Genomic DNA, 26,685 nt, shown 5'->3' with positions numbered 1-26,685 from the left:
TATTAGCTATCAATGTATCATATCCTATCTTCATTTCTAACTTCTTTTTTTAATTATCTTTTTCAGAATTTTGATATGGAATTTTTTTCTTATATTGTCCATATAGTTTTGTCTTACTGTCGTCTCTATTACCTGGTACTCATTATATAGCATTTCTTTTTCTCCCAAATTGAGTATTTTCACAATTTAGGTTGAGCACCTCTCAGCTATATAATTTTGTACTTTTCTCTCAAATATTATTAAAGAACAATATAATAACTCACAGCAGTAGATTTCAGTTGTTTCAGTTCCATGCTCACTTTTACAGCACAGGATAAGCATCCGTTTTCTTCTTTTTCTCACCTTAGATTCACCTATTGACATATTTTGAATATCTATCTTCTCTTTTACCTCTTTTTTTACCTTCTCATTTTCTTGTTGTATTTTCGACTTTATTATAATTATGTTTTCTTTCTTTTCCTTTATTGCATCAGAGTAACTGCGCTGGGCAACTCCGGCTTGCCGTGAGAGAATTAGACGGAGTAGATTTATCACGGTGACAAGCCATCCTCGTGATTATCAAAATCGATACACACACACACTCTTTCTCTCTTTTTCTTTCTTTTTTTTGCTCCCTCTACCCTTCTTCCAATAAGACCCTATCACTCCTATTTTTCTTTACGAAAGAAAGTGTATCAGGAAAAAAAGGAAAAAAATAAGAAATAGAAAAAGGAAAAAGAAAGGACGCGGTTAAGGTGACGCGATGGGTCAACGATCAACCTTTAGAAACTTTCTATCTTGGATTAGTTGTAACTACCCATCTATAAATACAATAATTAAACTTGGGTCCTTTGATTATATTCTTCGTTTTGATGATTGAGCGCTTTCTTTTCTCTTCTTTTTTCGTTCTTTCTTACTTTCGTTCTTCTGCCAATTTTTTCTTTTCAATTTTCAACGGACCTTTTCATCTTTAATTAATTAATTAATTAATTTAAGATGATCTACCTAATGCTTCTGTTCTTTCTCTTCACTTTTTTCTTCTTTTTTTTTCTTCTCCTTTACAGCGAGCTCCGAAACGAAATACTTTTAGACCGAGATTTATTTATTTACTATTTCCCTTCCATTGATTCGTTCTGACAAAAAAATAGAAACAAAACAAAAAGAAAAAAAAATATCTTATGTCATAACGAGCTTTTCTTTTCATTCCCTCTTATTTCTAACTAATTTCCTATATCATTAACATTATCGGATAGAAATTTTCTCATTCTCTTTCTCTATTCTATCGCGTTTTCTCCCTTTCTATCTATCTGTTTGTCTGCCTACTTGTCTCTCTCCCTCTTTTTCACTCTCTTTCTTTTTCTCTCGTATATATATATATCGTGCACGTCACGTAAGATTTATACAGATAGAAGGAAAAGAATAAAAAGAAAATAAGAAAAAAAATGAACAGGAAACGATAATACGAACAGATAGCATCCGAATGATCTTAAGAATTGGGATATTGATATTTGTCACGCAATCGTGTACTTTCTCACTCCATCTATTTTTACGTTCTATCGACGAAGTCGACTCGATGTTTTGCTCTTCGTTTTTGTCGTCTACGAAATCAGGTAAAACCATAATGAAAAGGAAGAGAAAGAGAGAGAGAGAGAGAGAAGAGATAGCAAGACAAGAAAGAGAGAGAGAGTTTGTATTTTCTTGCGGTTACACGCAGTTACATAACTCCATCCATAAAATCGATCATTTCACGAAAGTGAGCAGTAAATCATGCGAGTGGTATTGCTCATAAAGTTCATTTCGCATAAGGTCGATTACTGCTTCGCAAAACGAACGGACTCATACATGATTCGACTTAAATGAACAATAACGTAATGATGATCGTTTAAATCGCATTACGTTAAAGCATGATTAAAATAAATTTGAACTTCGATAATTGTTAACGTTAATGTAAAATCGATTGTTATAAAGCTTTTAGAAAATTTTCCAATTCTCCGTAAGAAAAAAGAAAATTAATGAAAATAGAAAAAAAAATGGAAAGGATCATGATCAATGCTAGTGAAAGCTGTTCATTTTTCTAAACATTTTTAAGTACGATGAATTAATCATAATATAATTTAATTTTGTTATAAGATAAATACGCCAATAGCATGATCTATTTATAAGACGAATTGCACCGAATTTAATTTTCTTGAGTCGACTCTCTTTACATCATAGTGCATATTGATACGATCATTAGCTTAAAACGATTCGATCTATCAACGAAAGGCGACAATTACTTCTCGTAAACAAGAATACTTCTTGAATAAAAATACTTCTACACAATCTTATACGCCATGCGTCACAAGCACATTCGACGCGAAACGCTCAACATTGAAGAACAAGAAAAGAATATAATAAAATAAACATGATATATTTCCGACGGGAAGCGAATATACATTAGCGAATAAAGTTCAATCACTTTTCTTGAGAAAAAAAAACACAACAAAAATGCTATAAAACATATACAGAGAGGTGTAGCGTGATGGTAAGCGAGTATACTTACCAATTGTGAAATTCTATGAAACCAAGGTGCTTGTCACAGTAAAATTTAGATCCTCTCTTTGTACAGAGACAATATAGGTAAAATTCGTCGAGCACGAGGTTGATATAGAAGATAACAGAGAAGAAAATATCGAAGGGAAATTATAATTTTTTCCACGTAAGATAATAATTCCTTTGCTTTTGTACTGAAAGCTTGTTGTAATATGTACTGTACGGATTGAAAAAAACCGTGCGTATTAAAACACTATGTATTTACGGGTTTTTAAAAAAAGATACTAATAATAATAATAATGACGATAATGATAATAACAATATTAATGCATCACTATATGTGTGCGCGATAATACGTTGAATGATTTCTAAAAATTCAGGGAGGAATAAAAGAAAAAATGAAAAAGTGAGAATTTCAGCTGTTTGTCCGTTCGCTCGTAGAGATCGAGGGCTACAATAATTTTTATAGTAATGATTAACAAAATGTAATGAAGGAGAAAACGAACGGTGTGTCGTAAAGAATAATTGATCCCATTGTCTATTGATGGAGAAGGCGTCCTCTACCGAGCTGCACAACCCTACTGTTCGATGTCTCGCACTCAACTGGACTGCACTCCTTTACGAGTGGTCCATCGGATTTGAAGCGGCTGCGATGCACCGATGCCACCAATATTCTATCTGTATGTTTCTTCCCCCGTAGCGGAGACAATAGAGTTATACTTCGTGTGCACCGTACTTTAGCTTCAACTACGCGACGCAGGAAAAACGGATAGAAGGCCAGGTGTGACATCATTCGTTGTTTCTGCCTTTGACTCTTCTTCTTGATTTCTTTCTCTTTTTCTCCTTTAATTTCTATTTATTCTTTATTTCGTCCTGACTCTCTCTCTCTCTCTCTCTCTCGATTGTCCAATCTCCATTTATCTTCCATATTCTTTCTTTCTCTCTTTTTCTCAGTCTCTTTTAGTACAAAAGAAGTTCTTCTACATTTCAGGTAGAAAGACTTTAAATAGCCATATAAAAATTTAAATCCCTCGATGATGAAACAGTCTTCATGCAGGGTATTTTCCTGAAATTACCTGGAAAATGAATAAAATTTTAAAGTTTTTGTTTACATTCCAAGTCGTAAACGACAGTGAAAATCAAAATTTTTAAATATTGACAATTAAAATTAAGATTATTTTAAGTTTCGAACTATGAATTGTTTAAATAAATTTACTATCGATTAAATGTTAGTGTATTCCATGTACAGTATATATTATTTAAATAACAACAAAATTCCCGAAAGTATTAATGTTTTAATTTTTGAAGTTTGGAAAGGGAGATCTTCGATATTTATGTGTCGAAATGCAAAAGAAAGTTATTTTGATAACATCCAAGTCAATACACCGTACATTTTTCTTGACATTATAGGTAATCAACGATTCAGTGTTCAAAATTTAACCGTATTGAAATATTAAATTAAATTATTTGACGATTAACGAGCGTTACGAGTCGTTTACATGCAATATACTCGTAGGGAATTCACGTTTGATCTTCAGTAACCAATCTCTTTAAAAATTGTTCTTTGGATTCGTATGTTTTGCTGCAGTAGCATATCGAACATCGAAGTACGGTAAGTCTGCTCATTACCTCTGCTTTTATAATGGTTTACGCCATCAATGAGAAAATTCTCGACCGATTTTGATGATCAAAGCCTCATTTTAATTACGAAGATTTCGTCTAGGACACATCTTTATCAAATTTTTGGAAATGCTTTATTTTCTTTGAAAAAAATCGTGTTAAATAATGGTATTTTTTATGTAGAATAGTTTATATAAAAATAAAAAGCTTCTTCAAAAATTCGAAAAAGTATGTCCTAGATTGAACCTTCTTCTTTAAAATGAGATCTCGCTAATTAGAATTGGTTAAGAATTCCTATTATTCTCATCGATAACGTAAATGCTGTTTCCGACATTTTTTGCGAAGAAATACTTTTGTAATGTGAAGCTCTTTGAAATTTGGGACGAAAGAGAACCTCCAGTATTGATTTTAATATTAAAAAACAGAGTTGTATGGCATATGTTTTATGTTTGTGAAATAGCGATTGCCTGCTTCTTTCTGCGCGTATATAAATGATGCTCAGATTTTTAGAATATTTCCAAACGCAAAGAAATGCGTTTTTCTCGACGCTCGCACGGAGAAATAACTCACTCGGTCATTTTAATGAGCTTTGGGCAAATGATTCTATGGCAAAAATAAGAAAATATGACTTTATACGTTAAAAACACAGGAGGTTCTGCAAATAATTTATAGCACATTGGCAAGCCTCTGGATACGTAATTGATGAATTGTAGGTACTCGAGACTAGTTAAAACCAATGGTTTTGTTTCATTGCATTGATGTAAACGAAAATAATGAATTAATTTATTACATTTTCCTTATATGACAATTTAGTAAAGTATTACTATCTAATTTTTTATATTTATTTCCTCCATGTTGACTGACATGAATTTCTGATTATGATCTGTGCTAGATAGGACACGGCAGCAGTATAATTTTTTTTGATGACAAATGAATAATAAAATCTATACATTTGTCGATTATTTTTTCAAAATGAATAATTTTTAATAAAGATCAAAACACAAATTCATTTCCACATTACCTTTCTGATTTTTGTCCCGGGGCTGTTTTGTTATGATTTCTTCTTTAGGCGTACACTGTAAATTATTACTATTACTACTGCTGTAATATATAATATGACAATATATTAGGGAGATTGGAAAGTAATGTCGCTTTCTTAGATTAAATTCAAACGAATACATTTTTCACAATTTTTAACAATCAAATATCGACATGCGCAGAAACAACATTACTTTCCGGTCCACCTAATAGTAATAAGAACAGTAATATTAAGAAGAAATAGAAGAATATACTTATATATATATTATATCCATCATGACACATATAATGACGGTAATTTATAATAACAAAAGAAGGAAAAGTGTATCATTTTACATGGCGCGACATATGAAGAAAAGTACAAAACGATTTTTTTGTTTCCGCCACCCTTATCCCTATCGTTTCTCCTTGTCTTACTTATGATAATTTTTGCACTTATTTTTATCCTTTTTTTACTCATTACTTTAGTCGAAGTTAATAATTATCTTTACTATTTTAATATACAATCTATTGTTACGTCCCACGCGGTACGGGCCTCAAAAAAAATATATAATTTATTGAACTTACCTGAGGTGCTCCTACTCTTGTGGGATTTGTGTCCTTTTTGCCCGTTACCTGCTATGTGCAGTTCTTGACACGGGACGGACACCAATACGAGCTGTCTTCCGTTCAAACGATCTCCTTCGTAATGTTGATCGGCGTTAGGCGATATGGAATTGCTTGGGTGAGCTTCTCTCGAGGATCGGACGGCGATAGTCGACTCGGATAGTAAGTCTTCTTCTCGACCCTGATGGGTATGAGGCGGTATGGTACGGCCTCGTGTTGGTCAGTAGTTCCCGTTGGAACAATTCCCAAATCTTTGTGGTAACGAACCGAATCGTTAAGTACATGCGATTCGTACGCACCGTCTATAGTAAAAGAATAACTTAGGGTTAAGAATTCACGTCCTATGGACAGATAGCTTTTCTTAGCTTTGAACTTGTCGACTGCGCGGCAGAAAGTTCTTGAGACTCACGAGAATAATTAATGTAACTTGAAAATAGTTTATAACGTCGTGAGGTTTTGTTGAAAGTTAAGCAGCCGGGGTTATTTAAGACACACTGACTTTAACTTAATAATATTAATTTATTAATACTTTACAATAACTGTCGAGAATAACCTTCGAGAATAAGTTTCGAAAGAAATAACCGAAAGTAACCGTCGGAAAAAAAATACAACCCCTGAGATGCGTTGTTTGAGATGAGGCGTTGCCTCGACCTTACGAACGTTTAGTACGTTACATGTGGCGCATATTATGGCTTTCATCCAGTGCGTTACGTGTGTCACGTATCATGGGGTCCATCCAGTGCACTACAGATTATATAAAAATATTTCACATAATAAAGAGATTGATAAATATGTAAGATGTCCCCGATCACTTCTTATACCTAATGAGTGATTTACAATAATATTATTAGGGACTTACTTCTAGAAGACTAAGATTTTTATAGGTGGATAACAGGTTTTTAAATCTAAGTATGAGAGGGGTGTGGGATGTAACAATTTCCCTCTTATTTGAAAATGTGCGTAGATATACGTACATTTTAATATTTATCTTTATTTAAGTACGCGTTTAATTCAAATAATGTGCTTGGTCGATCGGGTGAGTCAGCTGCGGGTTCTCTCTTTTCCTCGTGGAGGGCAGTAGTCTCGGGTGCCATTTTTGTGGGTGGTTCTTCTTGTTCCACTCTTTTGGCAAGATGGAGGAGGAGGTGTGTTACTGAACTCCATAGGACTCCTAGGAGATGTAGGCACCATTCATAAATGTCGTGTAATCCGTACCCATAGGTGATTGTGTCGACGATGAACTTGACTAATCGAAGAGGGATAAAAATGGTCAAGACTCCGGCGCTTGCTGATTCGAAGGTTGCGAAGGTTCCCCAGAGTCATTGTGCCATATTTAATGGAATCTTACTTATTGATTCTTCATTCATTAGGTTATATAAAGAAATTTTGCCTGAAGGTATATGTCTCCCACTAGCTTCTCTAGCAAGAGTGTCGATAATGGCAGGTTTTTCAGCTGGTTCAATGATATGTGACCTGAGTTTATTTAGAACCCCGTTTGTTCCTAGGTGTTCAGGGTCACGATGTACCTCCACTGTGGCTTCGTTAGAGGTTGAATTACTGGGGGAGGTATTGATTCGATCAGTTTCGGAGTCACTCTATATTAGGTTCTATGTAGATTATACATGTTGGGCAATAATTCATTACAATCTTTTGGTAAAGCTTCTTTCAGAATGATACGAGTTTTAGGCGCTAGGAAATATGAGTCGTTCTGATATGTGATCGATAATTCCTTATAGCATTCCTCATTCTGCCTGATTTTTACTTCCACAGGAATATATTTTATAATATATATTATACTTTTGCTGTGATGACCGCTATGTATCCTGGCTGCTTCATCAAGGCATAAGCCATTTTTTCGGGTGCTATTGTTGCTAAAGAAAGAGCATTCTTGAGAACCTATTGCTAAAAGGCACATTTTTGTTGCGTAATGTCGACATATAATGAGGTTAGTTGTGTCTTAAGATGTCTTTTTACATATATAAATTTTGAATTCACATAGGCGAGGATATCTGAGTTTTAGTCTTTCCTTTAAATGTTCTTCCAAGTGATGTTTCTATAATGAATAACTTAAGGTGTTCTATTTTACGGATAGAGCAAAAAATATTTGCATGATACAAACTTGCTGGTTCTTGTTAGAGCAAACGTGACGTCTTTCGCTGCATTGTGTAAAGTATGGGTCCTTGAGATGATTCGGCAGGTGTTAGTTTCATTGCTGGACCTTCATAAAGGACGTCATATTCATTGAAGCCACAGCTGTCGGTTGAGATGTTTGATCAGTAACTTTCGCTTTCATCCGAGTCGAGGCAGGCTTCCTCGTCCAATGCACATACGGTTCCAGATTTTAGGGATTTTGGGTTTGATTGGTTTTTGTCATGACAGTAGTGAAGTAGTGTGATCCTAACGGAGACTTGTACTATTACATCATCCCATGTTCCATAGAAGTTGCTATATTGAGAAGCTTTGCAAGTGCCATCTGTCGTGACGGTACCACTCAGGGTAAGGCTTCTTGTCTCGATGCTGTTTTTCTTTAATATGAACGCATATAAATGCGTTCGGGTCTAGGGAGAGAGTGCCCATAGAGTACAACTGTTGGCACGATTAATGGGTCAATATAAATAAGTATTTTCGACGTCCATTATAAACGATGGATGCTTGTGAGCGTATGCTACAATGAAATATCATGCGGTCTATCTCCACGCGACATTGTAAAACTCTTAAGGAGTAATAGTCAGCAGTCTGTAGTAACTCTACGTAAACTGTGTTATTAATTGGTTGGAGATTTGGGATTTTGCAGTCGTCTATATCCAAGAGGGAGTACGATGTGATGTTCAGAGATTGCATAGCGCAATCGTATCCTACCAGTGCTATTGCTACTTTTACTAAGATAAGTATAAAAATAAAAGTTTCCATCGCGAACATTATGCGTCGACTTTTGAGCTAATTTGTTTTGTAGAACATCGAAAAGGCAAGTGATGCCGTTAGTTCATTTACCATCTCTTATATTTTAGCTTATAGCCTATGGTGGGGGACCATCTTATCAACCGTCATCATGGAATAGAGAGCATGGAATCGTTCCGCCATATTGCACTTAGAGAAACCGTGTGTCGGTAATACAGCTTTTCATGATGTCGACTCTTCCTTGCACTTGTCGATCTTAAGTCTGTCATGTACCACGCGATCGCAACTATTGGTACGTATTTTTATATTGTGTTTATTTAATACTTCTATTACATCGAATGGTCCGACATATTTATCATCGAATTTACCTTTATGTGACCCTTTCAGAAGGTACACTCGGTTTTCTATTTTAAAATTGACAACTCGTTGCTTTCTGTCATAATATATTTTTGATTTATTTTTAGCGTTAATAAAATTTCGTTTCGCGGCTTCCTGAGATTTATTAATCTGTTCTGACTCGTTCAGTGTTCTGGCTAATTGGCCACACATTAGTTCGTGATGTGTATACATCGTTCCTACAATGTACGCTTATATTATATAAAAACATTGCTACATCAATCCAATCGCGTCCCATTTTGGGCTGTTTTCGGTTTCAAAAATTCTACGAGGATGTGATGTGTTCGTTCAATCGAACCGTTTGATTGCGAGTGGTACGCACTTGTCTGGTATTGATGAATTTGGGACTTTCTAACTACGGCTTTCATTAATTCTGACAAAAAGTTAGTATCTTGGTCGGTCAAGATACCTTTTGGAAAGCCAAATCGGCATATTACATTTTTAATAAATTTGTTAGCGATTTCCTCCGAAGAAGCTTGTTGAAGAGGAATCGCGATAGAATATTTACTGAAAAGATTGCATTGTTATGATGTAGCTATGTCCGGATTTCGTGGTAGATATCGGATTTACGGTGTCCATAGATATCTTATTAGATATACGCCTTCCCGGGCGTATCAGTGATAGTCATCGGTTGATGAGTTTATAACCTAACAAGCTTTTCCGGTTGATAAATTTTTCATTTCTGTATATAATTTTGAATATCTCTTTTTAAATTTACCCAATAGTATTTTTGTCGGATCCCAGAGTAAGTTTCCGATAAATCTTTATGTCCGCCTACAGGCGTCGAATGGTTGTCATGTATTATTTCATGATGTTCGATTTTCTTAGGTATCACTATCTCATGCCTTAATATAATGATCTTTGTTTCTCCATCTAAAAAGATCGAATGAATTTTGCGCCTTACTTCGGCCCAGGGTATATCTCCCACTGGTCCTCTAAAGATTGCTATCGTTTTTAATTGTAGTTCAAAGGCCGCGTCAAGAAAAGAATGAAGGACTTCGTCCAGGGTCTCTAGTTGAATAGAGAGTGAGATTCTTTCCTTGACGGATAATGCGGTTAAGTACCTTTCATTTTTCTTTATTCTTCCAAGGGTTGCGTCGGTGATGGTGGGTAATGTATGGTTGTCTGCTAGCACTTTCGCGTCTAGATCTACTAAAGTTCCGTTAGTCGTACTAAAGAAGGTAATATTCCCGTTATACATTATCATCCTGTCTTTTATCTCTATTAGATTGCTGTCGATGTGAGCGTAAGTTTCTTCGGTTGGAGTTTCGTCACTAGTTTCGTCTGTCTTATCGTATACGTCGGATGAGACTTGAACAGTTTCTTTTATTATATTATCCGCTTCCTTATTTTAAGATTCTTTAGACTCTTGAGTGCTTGCGCCTTTATTTCTAGCTGTATACATTTCTTCGTCACTCGAGTTTGTTCCTACTATCGGAAGTATTTGTTGTTTATGGAGGTCCACGGGGTTTCGAGATAAATCGTCTGCGTTTACGTTTCTCTTTCCGGCCTTATATACAATGTTATATTTGACTAGTTTTAATCGCCATCGTATCAATCTCGATGTAGGGGCTCTCATGGAATTCAGCCATACTAAGGGCCTGTGGCCTGTTACTAAAGAGAAATTAATACCATAAAGATATGATCTGAAATAATTCATTGAGTATATAATGGCTAATAATTCTTTCTCTATGGTCGAGTAGTTCTGTTCCGCTTGGTTTAGTAATCTCGAGCTTTAGTATATGCGATAGGCAGATCCTACCCTATTTCACTTCGGCTTAATATTCCTCCGATAACGTAAATGGATGTGTTTGTTACAACGACGAATGGTTTTGAAAAGTCCGGGTATTGAAATAGTGATTCTTGACATAATAAATTTACTAATGTTTTTAATGACGTCTCTTGGCTCTCTTCCCATTTCAATGGTATGTCTTTCTTCAAGAGATTAGTGAGTGGTTTGCTGATAGCGAAGAAGTTTGGTATAAACCTGTAATATCTGGTGAACATTACACGAGAGCTCTCCAGAGCATAACCCTAGAATCATTAAAAGTAGAAGAAATAAAAATGGCATGATAAGAGATTCCCTGGAACTATTTCATTTATCAGAAGATAAACTCACGTTCACAAATACCATAACTCATAAGATCGAAACCGAAGATTCAACACCCGTTTCCGTACGCCAGTATCGTTTCCCTCCTATACACAAGGAGGAAATAAACAAACAGATAAGCGAGCTCTTAGAAAACGAAATTATTCAATCTTCAACATCGCCTTATAACTCACCTCTCTGGATCGTCCCGAAGAAAGCAAGTGCTGATGTATTCCATTGCGGAATGTAATTCTATTGCTTTGTCGCATGCGTCTGTAAGGTCCTTACATTTATTAGCCGATAAATATGAAAAGTACTCCATTAGTAGCTCGGTGCAGAAACTATGGAGAAACTATCGTCAATCTCGCACCTTTTTACATCGGAAGCTTGTACCCAATATTCTTCTTCATCCATGAGTGCCTCATGGAGATCTTAGTTTACCGATGTATTCTATCATTGATTCATGCTCTCTCATTAGTATGTTTCAAAGTTCTGCTGAACTCATTATCTTAAGATCGTGCTTCTCGATCGCGCGGTACGCGGAATCGTGCAACTTACGTATTGCAGCTAATCGTAAAGAGATCTTTATCTATCGTTTGTCGCGCTCTCTTACATGCCTTTATAAATGAAGTTAGTGGGATATTTTTATCGTCAAATTTTGGTATCATACCCAATGCCTCGTGAACCAAATGATTATTAGATGTAGAACGACTCTCACTCCTTATAGCGAGGATTTCTTTCATTATGAATGTGATAGGATCGATGTCTGGTTTCACGGCGGATGCATACTCGGTGCGATGCCTAAGCATCTCTTCACGTTCGCATATAGCCTGTTCGCGTGATTTTAACTGAGATTCTTTGTGCAATAGTTGCCTATGAACTCCTCCGATTTCTTGTTCCGTTGGTCGTCTGGTTCTACTACGCGTCTCCATTCTGCCGGCTGTTGCGTCAAGTTTGTCAGAGCGAGTCATCTTATCGGTTGACATATCGTATTAACTCATCCCACCGCTGTCACCAAATTCATATTACGTCCCACGCGGTACGGGCCTCAACAAAAATATATAAGTTACTGAACTTACCTAAGGTCCTCCTACTCTTGTAAGATCCTTTTTGACCGTTACCTGCTATGTGCAGTTCTTGACACGGGACGGACACCAATACGAGCTGTCTTCCGTTCAAACGATCTCCTTCGTAATGTTGATCGGCGTTAGGCGATATGGAATTGCTTGGGTGAGCTTCTCTCGAGGATCGGACGGCGATAGTCGACTCGGATAGTAAGTCTTCTTCTCGACCCTGATGGGTATGAGGCGGTATGGTACGGCCTCGTGTTGGTCAGTAGTTCCCGTTGGAACAATTCCCAAATCTTTGTGGTAACGAACCGAATCGTTAAGTACATGCGATTCGTACGCACCGTCTATAGTAAAAGAATAACTTAGGGTTAAGAATTCACGTCCTATGGACAGATAGCTTTTCTTAGCTTTGAACTTGTTGACTGTGCGGCAGAATGTTCTTGAGAATCGCGAGAATAATTAATGTAATTTGAAAATAGTTTAGAACGTCGTAAGGTTTTGTTGGAAGTTAAGCAGACGGGGTTATTTAAGACACGCTGACATTAACTTAATAATATTAATTTATTAATATTTTACGATAACTATCGAGAATAACCTTCGAGAATAACTTTCGAAAAAAATAACCGAAAATTACCGTCGGAAAAAAAAATACAACCCCTGAGATCCGTTGTGCAGCCGCTTATATACCCTAAACTAAAGATCAATATCATTAATACAATATTATTAATTAGGCAAATTTAATATACATACCAGAATTATATAGCGTCGATTATTTTTTTCTATTATTTAATATTTTATGACTATTATGATTACTATCTTTGATTCTAATTTGTAGATCTGTATAGATCGTTCAAGAAATTATTTACTTATTCAACCATTAAAAAATTAAATTACGTATAAGATTCATACTTTTGCTTTTATAAAATAAATCAAAATCTCGGTTCTCGCGAATTAATGGGAGAACGCGAATTTTTTTGAAAGATCCCGTGGAACTCGTGAGGTAAATGCACGTTAATGAATTGTATCATGAATTGAAGTTATCACAGTATATTTGTTGAAGTATGATACAATTATGGATGTAGTAACGATTTCCATCGTGCCAGTTACCTCCGTTAAAGGCGTAGCCAGTGATATTTGTAAGAATCGGTTGTTCTACTGATGAATGCAAATGCTTGGATACCACTGTCTTTAGATTTCTCTCGAACTATCCAAGAAGGCATTAACAAATTAGGAAAGGAACATGAAAAAAGAGGAATTTAAGTAAAAGGTACATGGAAAGGGAAAGCAATATTCTTATTGATCGTGGGTATGTCTGGATAGTTCGTTCGAAATGTTTAAGCAATCTCATGTTTGGTCCGTTGTCCTGGTGACCGTGTGGACCCATGAGTGTTGCATTGATATTTGAAGGATAAGTGCTTTGCTCGGCACATTATTGAAGACTAGGTACTTCATTATTTCTACGTTACATCATTTTAAAACCTTCAGCTGCTACATACATATACGTATGAAAATCTAAAGATATCGAAAACAATCATAGATGAGATCGAGAATCGCAATAATAACTCTCGAAATATTTTGAACGCGGCAGTGAACGCGTTCGATTTAATATCGTTTATTCCAGAAAGTCGATTTAGATTCGAAAGAATATCGTCGTAATATGAAATTGTGACAACAACGGTTCCGCGCTTCGCCATTTTGCATATATTTACATTCGTCCTCGAATATTCTATTCACTCTCATTTAATCTCTTATCGTCTTTCTTTCTCCTTAAAGTTTCCTGTCATCACTTCGGTGTTCTTTGCCGACATTTTGTTTCACACTTCACTTTGCACGTTTATCATCTATTTCACTCATTCCTTCACACACACATATTCATCATACACCGTGTTGCAATTATAATTACAATGTTTGCTAATCTTACGTAATTATACACTTAGCAATTCCTAATGTCCTTTTTCTTTCTTTTTATAATTTTTGAATTGTTTGCCGTAGACTTGCCTGTTTGATTGTATTAACTTTTACATGTTTAATATTCAATATATCTGCTCTATTATTTTATTCTTATTGTACAAATACGAATGTATGCGTGTATATATTATTGAGGTGAATCCATAATGTGGAACCCATAATGTTTCGTTTAAATAAATTTCTTCTTTTCATTTGTATTATATTATCTTTGAGGTCAAAGCCTTCAATCATACAACGAGAAAAATCATTATGTGAATTTAATGTTCGAAAAATTAATCTCCTTTATATGTCATTAACTTGGCTCTGTTTCACTTTTTAATTACTTATTGAAAGCTTGTCTTGTCATCATTATGTGAAAAGCTTGGATAAAGCCGGCAGAAGTGAAGAAAATATTATGTTTGATGAACTCTTATTCTCCTCAGTTTCTACTGTTCCTGTGAAAACGTCATAATTCTTTTCTTGTTTTTTTTTTTTTTTTTTTTTTTTTTTTTTTTTTTGAATATACGCATGAAAGCATCTCCATATTTTACTCAATCGATATTTCTAATTGCTCCATTGATATGCTTAAGTTGGTATTAGAGATTGCTTTCATGTCATTATTGCAGATTAATTTCTTATCGGTAATTTATACTTCTTTTGCTATGATATTGTAAATTGTTTGGCTCAATAGATTAATAGACAGCTATTAAGATAATAAGCTAATGGATAAATTCTGAAATTGTAAGGATGACATTACTGGGAGTGGCTGTCACTTCTTTTTCTATAGTTAATTCTATTCATGCGAGAAATGTCAATGGCACGGATAACTTAATTATTCAATCAGTATAAGTTTATTTTATCTGCTTTACCAAATGAAAGATCTAAAGTTTCATTGTATATGATGATATAACTGTTCGACCGTTTTATTGATAGACACGCGTTATAAAAAAGATTAACAAATACAAGATATTAGTTCTAGTCGCGACGTTTGCTTGTACAATAGTTGAAATAATCTAGAGATCCATGATAATTACATTCGAAAGTTCCATTCAATTAACGGTGCCGATATTCCATAATGTGGAATTTGTAAAGTTTTTGCGTATTGTTCGAATACTTCGGACATAATATTTTTACTTTAATCGAATAAAATTTCAGGGAGTGTATCAAATATGAACGTTATATTTGCGATATCAAACATTATAGTTTCTCTGTTTACAGAGAAACATATTTTCATTTATAACCTCATCCAATCAATCCGTGATATATATATATATATATATATATATATATACATATTCATTTTCGTTTATAAGAGAAAATTCTGGTCGAGTTCTGTAGACGAATTCGTTATATTAATCGGTACTTTATTTTTCTTTCATATCAGCTTCTTTTTTGGAAGATCGAAAGAGCGTTTTATAAAATTCTGAATATCTTTTATATAAATAAATATAAGTTCTTCACTTAGCACAATCGATATATTCGATTCTAAAGAGTTAAAAATTTTTTGATGTTAGACTATAAAGGTATTAAGGATTTTCTGATCCTTTGAAATTATATGTTTTTTTATTTAAAATTTGTGTCAGAGTATATTTCCTCCTTGTGGATCTAAAAGTGAATCTTCTACTAGAAAGTATATCTTCTACTTGTCAATCTAAAAGTGAATTTTGAGTAAATTTATTTTCTTCGATTACTGTTTCAATAACCGTTACATTCATGGAGCAATCAGCTGACATGAAGTAGACTGTAGTATCCTACCTTTAGCAGAATGTTATTATCTTATTCCCATGTTAATGTTAATTAATATATTTTCTGTGATTGTTGCACTTGTCGATAGATTCGTTGTTATGATCATGTAATGTGTTTCTTGTGATACTATGTTGTTATTTCATTTTCACTTTCTCCCTTCGTTCTAGCATCCCATTTAACATTTGCCATCTATACTTCTCTCATTCTCTCTCTCTCTCTCTCTCTCTCTCTCTCTCTCTCTCTCTTGCTCTCTATCTCTCTTCCGCTTTCTCTTCAATTCCGCACTCTCAAATTCATATTAATGCCACTTATATCACCGTCGAGAGTGGAAACGGAGATTGAACCAAGTCAGAATAACTGTATCTGTCGACATCTCAACCTCTTTCTCTTTATTCTTTTCTCTCTCTCTCTCTCTCTCTCTCTCTCTCTCTCTCTCTCTCTTTGTTATCTCCACACATTTAAAGATGTTAATATTATTATAGATTGAATTTACAATACACAAAACGTGGGCGAGCAGTAATAGGAAGAAAATAGGGTGACGTCTGTAAATTGGAAGTTCAAACTCTCGAGTATGTAGAGAGAGAGAGAGAGAGAGAGAGAGAGAGAGAGAGAGAGAGAGAGAGAGAGAGAGAGAGAGAGAGAGAGAGAGAGAGAAGACAAACGAAAATAGAAGGAAAAAAGAAAAAGAAATAAAAAGAAAGGATCTAAGGAAGAAGGAACGAAAAGTGCTACTCCTCGCCATCTCACTTATTTTTCAGCATCGCGTGGTTGAAGCTGAAGTACAGTGCAAACGAGGTACAATTCGATTGTCGCCGCTACGAAAGAGAAAGATGGAGATAGAATATTGGTGGCGTAGGTGCACCGCGCCGCATAGTCTCAAATACGACTGGCAGCTCGAAAGATCTACGCGAACGACCGGAGTACAGTTGACTGTAGTAAGACCTTCATCCAGATTGTCGTGCAGGCTAACAGAACGTGGCTTCTCGACCAAAGGATCGATGTTTCGTTACGACACACCGTTCGTTTTTTCCTTTATTACATTTTGTCGATCGTTACTATAGAAAGTATCATAGTTCACGATCTTTACGAGCGAACGAACAAACAGCTGAAATTTTTCTTTTTTCTTTTATTCCTCCCCGAATTCTTAGAAATCATTCAACGTATTATCGTGTATGCATATAGTATTTTTATTATCATTACCGTCATTATTCTTCTTCTTCTTCATCTTATTTCGATTAGGCCTGCTAGGGACCACGTGCCAATTTCAATTCTTCACACTTAACTGTTTTTTCTTCCATTCCCTCCAATATTCCTTTATCTTTTCACTATGTTGTTTCTTTCTGTCCTCAGACCACTTCACACCAGGTTTCTTCTTCAATCTTCCTTGGAATCCTTCCATGCTTAATACCCTCTATATAAAAATCTCTTTGTCTATAGTTTCTTCTTCACTTATATTATTTCTTTCTAGATCTTTCTTTACCTCTTTCTTGAATCCACCTAGTTGTTGCAGTTTTCTCCCGAAGGTATATGAGTATCTTTTTTATTAATCTGGAATTATCTATTCTGTAAATATGGCCAAAAAATTGCAGTCTTCTTTTCTTTGTCGTTTCTGTTATGCCTTCTATGTTTCTGTATATTTCATCATTAGATCTTAATTTCCATACTACTGTTGTTTTCACTGGATTTAAAATTTTCCTCATGATTTTCCTTTCTAGTACTTCTAGTTTATCTAATCTATAATTTAGTACCAAGCATTCACTCGCATATAAGCATTCCGTTTTCACTACTGTAGTGTAGTGTCTTATTTTAAGATTTTTAGGTAAACACTTTTTGTTATAAAAATTCTTAGTGATACCATACGCCCTTTCCATCTTGTGTACCCTTTCTTCTACTGCAGATTTTTCTAAATCATTTTCTTGAATTATTTCTTCCAGGTATTTGAATTTCTTTACTTTTTCCACTGCACCAATATCTGTAGTCAAAAATTTTGGAGCGTTCTTGATGTCTGTAATAAATTTAGTTTTTTCTACGGAGATTTTCAAACCTGCTTTGTTGGTTATTTCTTCCAAGAGATTGATTTGTGTTGTTGCATTTTTTAGGTTGTCTGACTCTATAGCAAAATCGTCTGCAAATGCTAGGCAACTTATTTCAATGACTTTGCTTTTTCTCCCCAAAGTTATTGGTGGAATGTCATGTTCTTTTAGCTTTACATTCCAAATTCTGACAATTTTTTCTAGAACACAGTTGAATAGAAGAGGTGATAAACCATCACCTTGCCTTACACCTGTATTTATCTCGATAGGTTTGGATATCTCACCCATAAATTTTACTTGTGAAATCGTGTCAGTAAGTGTTTCACGTATTAAGTTTGCCAATTTATTTTTAACTCCAAATTCACGTATTGTTTTATCTATGGTTTCTCTATGAACTGAATCAAATGCCTTTTTAAAATCTATAAAAGTTACAACTATGTCCTTTGAATTCAGTATCCTATGGCGAATTATGGATTTTAAGTTAAACATTTGTTCTGAACAAGATCTACCTTTTCGAAATCCAACTTGATACTCGTTCAGTTGCTTGTTAAGTGTTGTTTCTATTCTATTCAGCAATATTTTTGAAATTACTTTGTATGCTGTTTGCAGAAAAGAGATGCCTCTATAGTTATCAACGTTCTGTTTGTCCCTTTTTTTATGTAATGGGTGAATTAGAGCTACTTTCCATTCTTCTGGAAACCTCTCTGTTCTTCAAATATCTTCAAAGATTAACTGCAGCTCTTCAATGATTTTTAATTGAGACCATTTCAAAAGTTCAGCCGTTATAGAGTCTTCTCCATTAGCTTTATTATTTTTTAGATTGTTAATTGCTTCTTTAATTTCTTCAGCATTGGGAGGTATATCTTCTTCCAGATTTTCAGTTGTTTCAGAGAATTCCAACTTATGTTTTGGTTCAAGGCAGTTTAAAAATTGATCAAAGTGCTTCGCAAATATTTCATAGCATTGCTTAGGCCAAATTTACCCTTTTCATCTTTGAAACATATAATAAATATTTTATATTAATTAAATTTCTATATAATTTATAACTATTTATACCTCATACTTATGTTACCTATAAATTATAATTTATTTATCGTTATCCCCCAGATAAAATAAATTATTCTATTAAAATCAATCATTGCTAACTTAAAATACATCTAATGGAAATAAATTTCAATTTTAAAATAAATATTAATAATACACTTATAATAAAAATAAAATAATTAATTATTAATAAATTAAATTAATAAGGTAACTACCTGATCACATAATTAGTTATTATAATAATGAATATTTAGTATACTTAAATTTTCACATATTATTCGATTATGTAATATAATATGTGACATATCTAAAATCATCTATTAATTAGGATAATAATTATTTAAATTAGGTAAATATATTTTTATAATATAATTATATTTATATGCTAGGCGCTTGATACCCCTTTAATTGAGTGTTAAAAGTCTGATAGAAGTTTCGAGAATTATTTTTAACAAAGTTGTCTTGCATGTCAATAAGTTGTGATTTTTCGAAAGATCTTTTAACTCACCTTATTATTCTAGTAGTGTCTTTCCTTTTTTGTTTGAATTGGTCATGGTGTTCAGTCTTCCTCGAGCATTTCCACTTTTTCCATTGTTTTGTTCTCTATTCTAATGCATCTTCACATATTTGGTTCCACCAAGGTTTTTTTCTATGCTTGGCTAGTCCAAATGTTTTCTGTTCTTTCTTTAGATACATCTTGCCACTTCCCATGATGAGTTACTTTTATTTCTTCCTGAAATATTTCCAAAGTTTCTTGTGTAATTTGGAGTCTATTTGTGTTGTACTTATTTATCTTTTCCCCTCTTCTGTGATTTCTGTTGGTTAAGAATTTGAGTTTGATTTTAGACAAATAGTGATCGGAGTCAAATTCTCTGCTTCTTACTACCTTGACATTCATAATTTCCTTCATGTTTCTTTTGGATATAGCTGCATGATCTAGTTGAAATTCACCTAGCATTGGATTTGGAGAAATCCATGTTTTAGCTCATTTTGGCACTTTCCTGAAGAAAGTTGACATTAACTTCATTTGAAAGTTTTTACAAATAGTTATCTATCTCATCCCATTTCTGTTTGTTCTTTGGTGTGCAGCATATTCTCCCACTATTGGTCTGTGAATTCTCTCTCTTCCTATTTGAGCATTGAAATCTCCAAGTAATATCACTACATTTGATTTTGGAATTTTTGACATTTTATCGTCCAAGAGGTCCCAGAATTCCTCTACTTTATTTGGGTTCTTCTTGTTGTCTTCATGTATTGATGCATGACAATAAATAAAAGAATATAATTGATTTTTGCATTTTATTGTCAAAAGAGACATCCTTTCTGAGCGGGATTTGAATTCAGTTACACTGTCTAATAATCTTTTATGGATATAAAAGGCTGTTCCGAAGAGTGGCATTCCTTTCATAATTTTAATCGCAGGTTTGCATTTAAAGATTCTATAATATTTTATTTCTGTTACATTTTTATCCAAAAATTTCGTTTCCTGTACTGCTAAAATTTGAATTTCGTTTCTATCCAGAAGTAGTTCTAATTCCTTTTGTTTAGCAACCTTCAGCAAAGAATTTACATTTAAAGTCCCCGCAATAAACTTCTTAATTAAACTTAAGTCTGGAAGGATTCCAAGGATGCTCCGACTCATCCTTATTGCAGATATTTGGTCTCCCCAGAACCCTAGGTCCCGATGCATTGCATAACGCAATGGTGGATTTCTCTTCTGAGCTGCCACCTGGGTTAGTGCTTTCTTTTAGCGACTTTTCCATTCTCCAATTGAAATTGTGTGTTACACTAGTAGGAATAAAATTCCAAAGTAAGATAAAATTGTTAGTCTGAAATGAAACGTCATTATTATTATTATTATTAGCATCGCATCCCTTTATAAAAATACATCGTGTTTTAATGCGCACGATTTCTTTTCAATCTGTACCGTACGTTATACTCAAGCCTTTATCAGAAGAGCAAAAGGATGATTATCCTCTGTAGACAAAGTAACAATTTCCTTTCGATGTTCTGTCTCTGTCATCTTCTATATCAATCTCGTGCTCAAACGAATTATCCCTATATTGTCATCGTACAAAGAAAGAATCCAAATTTTGCTGTGGCAGGATTAATTACTACAATTGGTGAGTACATACATTCACGTTTTTTCATCTCTGTTTCGTTAATCTGCTTAACCGTTTGCGTATCACGAACCACTTTCGCGCTCTTCAGGATTTTGTGTCGAAAAAAGCCAGGGCATTTGACCGAAACAGACAACTGAAACTGACGGCCCACCCAAAATTTGTTGAAACGCGCTCACCCTTTCGGACGCATGTACGTCGCATCGCTATCAGTAATCCAATTTGTATTTTGTTGTTACATAATCTAAATTAATGAAATATATATATATATATATATTTTTTTTTTCATTCATAACTTTTTATTTTATGTATTGCATATATATGTACAGTTGTTTACCGCATTGAACATGACAAGCGCTATCGCGCTCCTTGGCGTTTTTCGATCATGTTTTGTCAAAATCCTCTGGTACGCAAACGGTTAATATATGCTTTATTGCATTTTGAAGATTTTCTTTCTTATGTTTTTTCTCTCGTGAAAAAAAGTGATTGAACTTTATCTGCTTATATATTATTCGCTTATTGTCGGAAATAGATCATGTTTATCTTTTTTTTATATTTTTTCTTGTTCTTCAGCGTTGGACATTTCTCGTGCTTGTGACGTAGAAAATTGTGGCTCGTAAACGTTGTTCACAAGATCGTTTTAATGGAAAAGTAATTATCGTTTTTGGTTGATAGATCGAATCGTTTAAGGCTTATGATCGTGTCGATGTGACGTAAAGAGATTCAACTTTGTCTTATAAATGGATCGTGCCATTTACTTACCGATCTTACGAGAAAATTAAATTATATTATGATTAAGTGATTGCTCTTAAAAGTTCTTAGAAGGACGAACAGCTTTTGCTAGAATCGATCATGATCCTTTTCATTTCTTTTTCTATTTTTATTTAATTTCTTTTTTTTTTTTTTTGGAGAATTGGAAAATTTTCTAAAAGCTTTACAACAATCGATTTTACATTATCGTAGCAATTATCGACTTGTAAACATTTCATCTTTCTCGTCGTTTCCATTGATGTCAACTTTATAATCTTTTCCTTCTTATTTTATTACTCGTTTTATTTTTCTCTTTTCATTATATCATTTATAAACACTATTAATGACTTTTCCAAATGCAAAATAAATAATTTTTCGAATTATTCAAAATTATAGTGAGCGATGTTATAGATTGTTCACAAAGATATAATTCAACGAATTATTTCTTACATTTTCTAGTTGAAAACATAATCGATGTAAGTGGAATTAAATGAAATTTTTGAATATGTGCACAGCATTTAGTATATTTTTAAGTACAATTGCATGTTAAAATTGGAAAAGAAGTTTCTATCTTGAATGAAAACTTTTGAACAATTCTGCATTTTTTAATTATTATCATTATCATATTTGTAATTATGTTCTATTCCAATTGCTTTTAGCAATTTAAAAGTCGTGTTTAAAGTTATGCATTTAAAAATGCCCTTCAAGTCAATAATTTTAAATAAGTGCACGATGCCATGTTATGGCAATAGTTAATGTATATAGATCAGATAACATAGTTCTTCAACTAGCCTAAGTAATAATCACATCAATCTGATATTAATGAAACATTATACGCTTAAACGTTATGTTTTGTAGAAATTTTAATATGGATAACAAATTATTGAAACTTTTATTATTGAAACTTTTTTATAAAGTAAAATATTAAAATTATTAAATTTATAATAAATAATTAAATTTATATTTCGTGCTTTCCTTCAGAAATGCATACACATCCACATACATATTTTTTATATAGCAGCTAGTTTAGGTGCTCTAATACGCGAAAATCGAAAAGTACTAACGTTAACAAATCCAAAAATGTTCTCCTGTAACGAAAAGAAAATATATTAATTATACGATCAATGTTCAAAGAAATGAAATATAATAGGATTTGACGTATCAATATGTAGGTGCACTTTACAATTTAATTTTCTATCTATTTTTATGCATCCCTATATCACGTTGTAAAAAAATTTAAACGCATGACTCTATCTAACATGTAATACATATAATACTTAAACAAAAAAAAACAAATTGCGAATATTATATTAGAAGAAACGAAAATTAGTTTATTAGAAGCTGAAAATCTGATCTAAAAATAAATTAACACATTCTAGAGCCTATGGACTACGATTCTACAAGTTTCTTTGCCTTTTCCATTAGCAATGATTCTACTCGACGTTTTCCTTTCAAAAACTTTTCTTTCATGAACAAAAAAGATTGAATATTTAATTAATTTTTCATATTACAATAAACAAAATACCTCAAATGACTCCTTTTAACAAGTGGCCATTCTAATTAAAGAATAAGATCATGATTCACCAATTTTTTTCAAAATCTATCCGTCGCAGTTGTCTTCCTGCTCATATTTTTTGTACAATGATATCGATATATCGAATTAAATCGCGTTTAAATGGGCTGAGTACGAAGCAATGCATTCACATCACATGCTATTTAGACGGAATCGAGTAAATAATGCCCGATTTCACCACTAATATCGCGAGCAAATAAGAACAAAAGAAAGTGTTTATTAATTGTTCCATTAATTAATTATACCAACGAAACAAGAAGGTCATATCCTGAGCTAATAAAAATAAGAATGCACAATAGATATAGACAATTAAAAATATACCACTCGCGAGTAAATCCAAAAGAGGAATTACTCCTGCTCGTCAATAACTTATTTAAGATATTACAATGAGTAACTTGTGCTGATTCGGACCTTTCATCCTCGGCATGATTAAGTACTGAAGATATTTTAAATTTGTTCACTCACTACTTAAGAAGTTCTACGATGGTTGCAAAACACTCGTCCACGATGTAAGTAAAAATTAAAGGAGAATGGATCCATAGAAAATTGAAAACAATATAGTTCGATACACAAATAAGTTGAAAAGCTCAACTTCGTTGTAGACTGATAAGACACGATCATAATGATGATCAATAAAAAGACAAACAAATTTTTATTAAATTTATATTAATAGAAAAATTGTGAAATTATTAGGAATGAAATTAAAAAATTTACTTATCAATATGCTTTTATAGAAGAAAATGTATTCATTTTTTGATCATTTATACTGACTCTACTACGCGAATAGTGTGACAGTATAAAAAGAAAAATAATTTTAAACTTTATAGGAACAAATCATAACTCTATGACTAACTGCTTTGCTCGCAGTCGATTTAAGTGCATACGATACTAAAACTTAAATCGCTAAACATGGACGAAATTAAAGTAACGAACGAAGAATCCTTCTAATTCATGATTGTTATATTATTTAAACGATACAACAGTCGATTCATTATCACCCGCATGATTGCCTTGATTATCTGAAAAAAGAAAGAAAAACAAAGTTATTAGTATGATCTTTGTAATGAAAGCTTTTTTGAATTATGAAGGAAATGTTTAAAAATGAAATTTACTTACTCCAGAATTTGTTGCACGATGAGCTTTCTGAAACATGAAGAATATGTCAACACAGACTCTACATCGCGAATTTATATTAAATCTAATTTTATTTAATCAGATTATTTTATGTTATAAAAATAAATCAAATGTATTACACACAGTGCTTTTACTTTATATATATATATATGCATATAAGAATATTGAATTTAATACAAAATATCGATCGATCACAATTATAAACACAAAATTATTGTTCAGTAGGTAGTGTAAAAGTGAGACAAATATCGATGTTATGAAAATAAAGTAAAAAATTTTTGTTTGTATAACTCCCAGGAATTACCCTGCAATTTGTCATTTAAGACAAGAATTGTTTTATTGAATTGAGGGTAGCACATAATATATTGAATTTTTATTGAACATAGGAATAGCACTATTACAATATCCTATTGTTTCAGACTTGCGTAACCAGACCTTGAGGCCTTTTTTCCTTAAATCTTCTTGCTGTATTGTTGTTGTAGAGAGTATTGGGTAATGGGTTAGGGTGATTTAGGGTCCTTGATTTATATTTCTCAGACATCCGCTGTATCTCCTTTGATACTCCTGGGATTTGTAAATCTTTATGTAAATCCTTGTTTTTGACATACCACGGCGTGTCCACTATTGTGCGAATTATTATTGACTGCATAGGTTCCATTTCAGAGATATGACTTTTAGCTGCCGTGTCCCATAACTGGATGCCGTACATCCAAGTAGGCTTTATTATTGTTTTATATATTAGTAACTTATTTTCTATACTTAGTTTAGATTTTCGGCCTGTTAACCAGTAAATGTCTTTTCTTTTATGTTTAATTTGTAATATTTTTTTATGAATGTGTTGTTTAGTTTAGAGTTAAGGTACAAACCCATATATTTGATTGATTTTGTTTGTGGTATTTCATTATTGTGTATAGTAATTACTGGTATTTTGTCTTTGCGATTTTATGTGATTTTGCAAGATTATAGCTGCTTCTTGTGGATCTTCGTGTATTGCTAAAATCGCAGTATCGAATGTACTTAATATAGTGTCTTGCGTTATCAGGATATCCGCAATTAATATAGTGTCAGCGTATAGCAGTGTAGAGCGTATAGAAGACCGAGCCCAGTACACTTTCTTGTGGTACACCGGAAAATATTACGTGTACAGCTGAATGCGAGTCTTTAACTTTAACGTAAAAGGTTCTATCGTTTAGGGATGATTTAAGTAAGAGATAAATTGGTACTTGTAAGTGTTGTTTTATAGTTTTCAATAAGCATTCATGTCATACCTTGTCAAAGACTTTTCCTACGTCTAAGGATAGACGTGTAATAGACAGTATTTCTTGTTTTCCATAGCAGTTGTTATTTGGTTAATTAATCTGTGGACCTGTTCAGTTGTAGCATGTTTCTCCCTAAAGCCAAACTGGTGATCTCTTATTAATCGTTTTTTATTAATTATATTTTCTAATTTTAACTAATATTACTTTTTCTAAAAGTTTGGATAGAATAGGTAATGAGGAAATAGGTCTGTAAGAGGATGGTTCATGAATATCTTTATTCGGCTTAGGCAGCATTATTATTTCTGCCAGTTTCCATGAGTCAGGGAAGTAGTGGAGTCTAAGTACGGCGTTAAATATTATGGTAATCATTCTGATGGCTTTTTCTAAGAGTTCTTTAATTACTTTCCCACTAATGAGATCAAAGACTAGAGACTTTTTTATTGTATTTATCAATTGCTTTATTTCCTTTTTTTGTAATCTTATATATCAAGTTGTTTTGATCTTCGCTTTCCGTACTATCGCACATACGGTTGTAGCATTTACTGTCGTGGCCATATTATTTCGCTGAAAAGTTTGATATAGGTGGTTTAGCAAATGTCTTGGTTTGTTCCATGGACGTCTTTGCCCAAGGTCCGTTTGGTTTTCGCAATGCTGAAGTCTGCATTATTGGTTTTTTTAATTTTTTTGTTGCCCTCCAAAGTGAATAGTTTGTATCTTCATTTGGCGTAAGGTTTAAGAGATATTTGCTAAACTTGGAATTACAGTATTCTTTTATCATTATTTTAACCTCCCTTGTGAGTGCATTTAATTGTCTTTTATTTCCTTCTGTTTTATGCCTTTGGCATTTGTAT

At 33.4% G+C, this 26,685-nt stretch overlaps 1 long non-coding RNA gene across 2 annotated transcripts in view; it reads right to left on the bottom strand.

Moving 5' to 3' along the window:
• Positions 1 to 2,896: 2,896 nt before the first annotated feature.
• LOC124957517 overlaps positions 2,897 to 26,685 on the bottom strand; it is a 45,244-nt gene continuing 21,455 nt past the window's right edge. The window contains exons 3-9 of one of the 2 annotated variants that reach the window (XR_007103637.1): positions 12,238 to 12,572; positions 11,353 to 12,166; positions 11,189 to 11,265; positions 7,420 to 11,103; positions 5,737 to 7,332; positions 5,153 to 5,207; positions 2,897 to 3,587 (exon numbers count right to left, since the gene is read on the bottom strand). This is a non-coding gene — a long non-coding RNA (uncharacterized LOC124957517). Of the gene's footprint in view, positions 3,588 to 5,152; positions 5,208 to 5,736; positions 11,104 to 11,188; positions 11,266 to 11,352; positions 12,167 to 12,237; positions 12,573 to 26,685 lie in introns of both variants that reach the window. The other variant, XR_007103636.1, reaches the window with a different exon arrangement.

This window comes from Vespa velutina, unplaced genomic scaffold, assembly GCF_912470025.1.
Source record: "Vespa velutina unplaced genomic scaffold, iVesVel2.1, whole genome shotgun sequence".
NCBI lineage: Eukaryota > Metazoa > Arthropoda > Insecta > Hymenoptera > Vespidae > Vespa > Vespa velutina.
The sequence above is the reverse complement of the archived record's forward strand: the minus strand, read 5'-3'. Positions and strand labels throughout refer to the sequence as shown.